Source organism: Argiope bruennichi, chromosome 5 (genome assembly GCF_947563725.1).
Source record: "Argiope bruennichi chromosome 5, qqArgBrue1.1, whole genome shotgun sequence".
NCBI lineage: Eukaryota > Metazoa > Arthropoda > Arachnida > Araneae > Araneidae > Argiope > Argiope bruennichi.
The window spans coordinates 77,409,083-77,416,046 of record NC_079155.1 but is presented as its reverse complement, the minus strand read 5'-3'; positions in this window follow the sequence as shown (position 1 = coordinate 77,416,046).

The window sequence follows — 6,964 nt, the reverse complement described above, 5'->3', positions numbered from 1 at the left end:
CATCGCTTCCGAAAACGAAACAATATTGTAATTCGGAAACAAGCATCGATTCTACTCTCTCCCCCTTTTTTCTGTATAGATAAGTCCAGTTTCGATCTGTGAGACAGTTGTTCTTTTTCCATAAGATTCCCGAATTGCCGCTATTGATGTGTGACTTTTGTAATTGTGTGAAAGATTAGAATACATTTATCTGGCGGGAATAACAACATTTAATCTGCGGACGCATAGCAGTGATATTTAGTGACTCACACGTGAATCTCTTGAATGATTTGTTTATCATTTGAGAAATTTTAAGCTTATTCAAGGTAAATTAGAAATTTTTTTAAAATAATAAATTGCTCAAAGTCAGTATTTAATATGAATTGGACGGATAAGAAAGAAAATCAAGCTTGATTTTGCTGAAAGGGTTCGAGAAGTCCCGAAGTGTTATGTACTTCTTACTTTGTAAGAAAATAATAAGCCTAAGTAATAAGGAAAAATAGATACTTTTTAGTCATTTCAAAAAAGGGGAAGCAAAATTGCGTGTTAGTTCAAAAAATTTACAATTAATATTAGACTTTGTATCTAAAGGAATAAAGGTTATATCAAGTCCGAAAACATCAACTTTAATGTCCGAAAATAAACCGATTTCGAACTTTTTAGCTCAAGAACAGTAATTTAAAGCTGAATTTTTTTGGGCATTAAAACTTGTTGCGTCACATTAGACCTTTAATGGATTCAATGATCTGATAATGCAATATCTGGTATGTTTTCACATATGTTCGCTGAAAGTGAAATAGCTAAAAAATATATGTTAGGCCGTGTAAAAATATTGTTATGGAATAGGTCCGTTAGCTTCATGAAACTGATAGCTGAAAAATGTGCAGAAATTGATGCCCAAATACATGAATTGGCAAAAATGAATAAATAAAAAAAAAAAGTAATCGTACTTTGTAATGTTTTTTTTGTTGTTGTTGTTAAAGGATCATTAAATGATTTGTATCATGATAACAAAAATGTTTTGTGTTTTATTTCACCCGAGCCCTTAATTTTGTTTGACTTACAATGAAAGAGCATGAGAGGTAATATATCCCACCGAACCTTAATATATAAATTTTGCCTTTGCTAAATTCTAGATAATAAATAGAAATAAATTGTTTTTTTTTGTTGTTTTTTTAATGTAAGTATCAAATTTTTTTTAATATGCTATAATTTCAAATGATGCTAAATTGTTGCTTCCTTTCCTTGCTTTTTTTACTCCTTAAAATCTTATTGCATTATGACTAGCTCAAAAGTACTATTTTTGCATTTCTTCGTATCTTGAATGTAAGTACAGGGATTTTTTTCCCCCCAGATTTGAGTGGGTACCTTGATAACAGAGAAATCACTGCAAAACCTTGTTTGATTTACATGTTTAAAAAAAGAAAGAAAAGAAGCTGCAATTGTTCAGATACTTTATTCGATTGTGAGCCACTCATTTATTACTTCATTGTAGGTCTTTGTTTAAATTGGTAGAATGTCCTGGTATCCTGCATTTTATTAATATTGATAAAACATTTAACTTGGTAGGCAACATGCAAATGAACAGGGATGGGCTATCTTGTTCTTGGTTCTTCATTAGAAATCATTTCTCTAAGATGATATTGACATAAAAATTATGTGATAATTTTTTATGTCGAATGAATATTAATGTGCTGATATTAATTATGAATCTTCACTGGTGAATTGGAATTAATAATAGCCAATCATTGCAAAATAACATTTCTGTTTTTGAGAAATAATTCCTCTAAAATTTTGAATGATTAGAACTTCAAAAAAAAAAAAAAAAGACTCATAACTAATATCAGCAATATTTGGAATTTGTATTTGTAGAAGATTCCATCTAATTTAGATAATCAGCGCAAGCATAGTGAAGGAAATCAGAGCCCTATTCTCGGAGGTGACTCATTTTATATATGAACGTTGGAATGAGGTGCATTTAAAAGTATTTTAACAGATGAAATGTATTTTGTTTTCCAACGGATCACCTGAGTCAACACTAAAATATTGTGAAACTACCAAAAAGTGAATTTCGCCATCTTTATCATTTTTTTATATCTAGCAGGAGAAAGAATTTTGTTTAGTGATGGATCATTGCTTTTTATGGAAGGGAAAGCAGCCCAAGAAATCAAAATGGCAAATGTTTCATCTTCTGTTAGAACAGTGGTCATAAGAGACAAATGACTCTGAATTCCCAAAACACATTGTTGAATTATTACTCAAAAAATGAAAAAAAAAAAAAAAAAAATCCATGATGTAGTAAATTATAACAGAAGAATAAAATTTCTAAAATGAGAAATTTCAGATGACCTTTTATATAATATTTTATTTGCATATTTACATATTAGAAAATTCTTTACAAGATAGATTCATTCTGCGAGTGTTCTATCTGGATCATTGCGTTATCCTAAAATTTAGAGCTGTTTCACCAAAACAGTGTCAACAAACAACTTTGTGACAATAGATGAATTTTGTATTCATCATTATTAGTCTGATACAAAAGAAAATAAAGGTTATAAGCAGGGATTTTGCCCCCCACCCCACCTCCTCCTCCAGAAAAGTATAATCCTTTCTTTAACCCTTTCTAGGACTGTGGGAAGTATGTTTCCCACCAAATTTATCAATCTTTGTATGAAATTATGTATGTGGCATAAGTTCTGACAAATTTTTTTAGTAAGTCAGAAACTTAGATGCTTCAGTTCTTTATCTCAGACAAAATGATGTGCCTTGATTTGTTAATTAATTATTAATTAACCAAATTAATTAATTAATCAAATTAAATTTATCTAATAAGCTAAATGAATCCCTTTTCTTATTCTAATTTCAAGCCTAAAAATATTTTTACATAATATGACTGGAAAAAAAATGACCCTTTAAAGGGTTAAGTGGGAAAGGCTATGACCACAGTAGGTTAGGATTACTTTGGTGTGATCATTTTAAACTCTTTATAAAGAGAGAGAGAGAGAAAAAAACGATATATCAAAAATTACCAGAGGCATTCTACATTCTTGCTGATCATTTAAATAAAGAAATAACAATCTCATCTACCTAAAAAATAGAATCTTTTTCACCGATTATTGTACTAGCTCAAATTTCTGCTATTTAAACTGCAAACTACACGTTTTACGATATCAAGTTCTGCATCCACCTGATTCATTTGATTCGGTTCCTCTGAGTTATTCTCCGTCTTCTAACTTGGAAAATAGCAGACAGGAAAGAAATTTTTATCGAGGGATCTAGTGATTGCCAAGACAATATACTTTATAGGGTTGGATAAATTGTACATGTAAGCAGAATAAAAGTAATAATAAGCAATAGAAGTCCGAAAAAACAATGATTTCTTACTTTTTCATGCAGACTTATTGAATTACCTTCATAATCAAGATTTTTACTTATTCATAAATCCAGTTAGTTCGGAACTAGAGAACTTTCTTTAGATATAAATTAATTCTAACGCACATTCATTCCAAAGGGTACATTTTCTGGATATCCTTCATCATTTGACACATTATTTCCAGAATAAGTGTTTTATAATAACTTCACTTTAAAAGGATTAAAATATCCGCTGAAATAGCTGTTGAGTTTCGTTTACGATGAATGAATTTTTTCTCAACCTTTTTGCTTTATATGGCCATCATTTATATGGGATGATCTCACTTTACACACTTCACTGATGACCTTTTATCTACTTTTGAAAATTTAAAAACACCGATCTCTTAGTTATTGTGTCAATCATCTAAATCACCTAACATAACTGACGATACATTTTGATCGGCTCTGTATTTCATGCATACGAAAGTATTATCACAAACCTAACCACTTGGCAAAAAGAAAGATATATTTGTTTGCTGCTACAGCTTATAATTCAAACAACCAAAAAAGTATTGACTGTCGTATAAGATAGTCACGTATAAATTTCTCAGGCGTGTGCTCTAATACCGTAATGGGTAGATGAATGGAGCGTACGGACTCAGTGTTCCTCAATCTCCGAAACCTAACTGTTCTTTTTTATTAAGACTTAAGTTAATGATTTGAACTCGCATGACGTGGTATCTAATAGATACTCATCATTTACCTGACTAATGATGAAGGAGTGGGGACAAATCGTATCATGCCAGGCAAGCTGGAGATTTAGAGATTTCAATCAGAATGCAATGAGCGGTGCATCTCCTTTCAGAAGTCTGAACTCTGTTCACGGCACAGGAAAGTAAGTTAGATTGCTATTTAATTGGCTATGATATTTGATTACTATTATTAATTTACTGGCACAACTATTTAGTGGGAATCTAATAGAGATTTGATGATGTTGCATTCTTTCGTCTTTGCTTTTTTATTGATCTAATTGTGCTCTAATTTTCCGCAATGCATGAACGTGCTCTCAAGTGGCGGCAAGAGAAAGTTATTTTTGAAATTCTGAAGAGAGATTTTGTTAAAAAAGAGAAATATTTTCTGGTGAGAAAGTTTACTTAAAGAAAAGATTTTATGCCAGTGGGAAAAAAAAAAAAAAAGATTGGCCTCACAAATGACAGAAAGAAAGAATTCTTTTATTTGAGGACAAAATTGGCGGACAGTTTATAATAATTAGGAGTTCACGCAGCACGTTTTGAGTATAGTGAAATTAATTTAGAAAGCAGGAAAAAAAAATTTTTTTTTTTTCGAATTCCTAATTTTGAAAAAAATTATTTTTAGTAAAGCCAGCATAAACTTTTTCATAATCTCATTCATGTTACGTGCTGAAATGCTGGCGCATATGTAAATAAACGTAATTATTAAAATTAAATGAGCGGCAATACTTTAAACAAACAAACGTAACAACTAAAAAAAATAATATATTTTTTAAAAATTTAAATCAATTCCTACTTAGATCAACAAAAAAAAATTATTTTAGTTACTTTTTATTAAATAATTACAATTAATATAAATATGTATATACATATGACAGAATGACAATATTAAGTGGCAAAATAGAAATTGAATTCAAAAAACTGTATTAACCTCAAGTGTCATCCACTACAAGTTTTATATATTACTTATTAAAATTTTTAGCTTGACGACCATTTGGCGACTCTATTTAAGTATTAAAAATTAATTTAATTTAATTAATTAATTAATATTTCAAATTAAATAATGAATGAAGAATTACGTCAAGTAATATATAAAAAAAATTCTTTAATCGAATTCTTATACTATATATATATATATATATATATATATATCTTATATTATTCATGATCGCGTGTCGCGTCAGTAATCTCAGAGCTTGGTGACAAACTTGGCGACGGATGTGGCAACTTCGGCGACCAAATAGAAATTATTGGACAAATTTAATTAATTAATTAATATTTGAAAAAAAAAAACTGTATTAACATCAAGTGTTATCCACTATAAGTTTTAAAAAATGCATTTGAATTTAAGTGGATAAATAAAAAGTATTTTATTAACGAGTGTGAACTAATAGTAGGAATTGAAAAAATGCATAAATGTGTGTATTTAACTAATGGATACACGAATAGTAAAAAAAAAAAAAAAAAAAAAAAAAATCTTATCAAACATAATTTGAAAAAAAAAAAAAAAAAAAAAACTTTTTTTCATATACAAATATTGTAATCATTAAAATATTCCAACAACTCGTGATTTTAACGAATCTCCACTTTTCGGAGCTTTCTGAGTTAGAAAAACACATTTTGGGAATTATACTGCGATATCTGTGTGTTTGTAAACAATAATTAAAAAAGCGCTTCAGCTACATGGATGGAATTTGTTATATGGTCTTTATATCAAATATCAATATTTGGACCAAATATTGAATAAAATCCATTCTGTCTATCTATCCACCTGCCCGCATATACATTAACACGATAACTACAAAACGAAGAGAGCTAAAAGGATGAAATTTGGTACGCAGATTTAATATATTAAGTGTATAGATCTGTCAAATTTGGACCCGTCTATCGGTCTGCATTTTTCGAAAGCATGTAAATGCGATGGTTTAAAAATTCAGTGACTTAAGTATATGAAATCTGTTATGTGATTTTGTGACAAATTTTGGTTTCAAATAATTGGAAACAGAGGCATCTAAAATAACAATTAGATTTTCGAATATTATTAACCAAATGCCCTTTTTTAATCACCCCTCCCCCCCCCCAAAAAAAAACACAAAGGATTATATAATATGTACAGTAAAAAAATACAAAATTTACTCTAAAGATCAATATTTTCTAGTTATTATTCGCGAATGGATTGCATGGCATTCGCGGAAATCTATAATTTTATGTTGGGGGAGGGGATTATTATTAGGGACACTTTTATTAGAGAGTACGCAAGAAAATTTTGGGAAGATCACTTCTGTTGGTTTTAAAGTTATTTCATATTGTGTTAAGCAAAATCGGGTTTGTATTAGGCAAAGTATTTCTTTTTATTAACCAACCTATTCCAATATGTTATGCGAATGCACGGTTTTCGTGTAAGAACCGTATGCCGAATTTCATACATCTGATTCTTTATGTTTTTGACTGTCTTATCGTCATAATTGCTTTTTTTTTCTTTTAGAGAAGCTTAAAATTTCGTAAGTCTTTAGAACCTCGAATTCAAATATTTTAAAAATTACTGTATACATATCATGTAATTTAATATTTTGGGGTCTTACAGGCATAATAATCGTCAAAAATAGCATAGATGTCTGTATATGCAGAGTATATATCATCGGAGAATTTGTATATTAATTTTCTCTTTTCATTAAAGAGTGAAAAAATTTAATTCCTAAAAAACTAGCATGCAAAATTGAGAAATTCTTTAAAATATTTAATATTATGGCAATTTTTGCATAATTTGTTGTACCTCAACATTTATTAAAAACTAGCTGCCAATTGGTTCACCAGAATCAGTGACTGACTTTCTTTTAAACATTTTATGTAACTTGCTCTTAATACAAAAACTAACCCCCAAC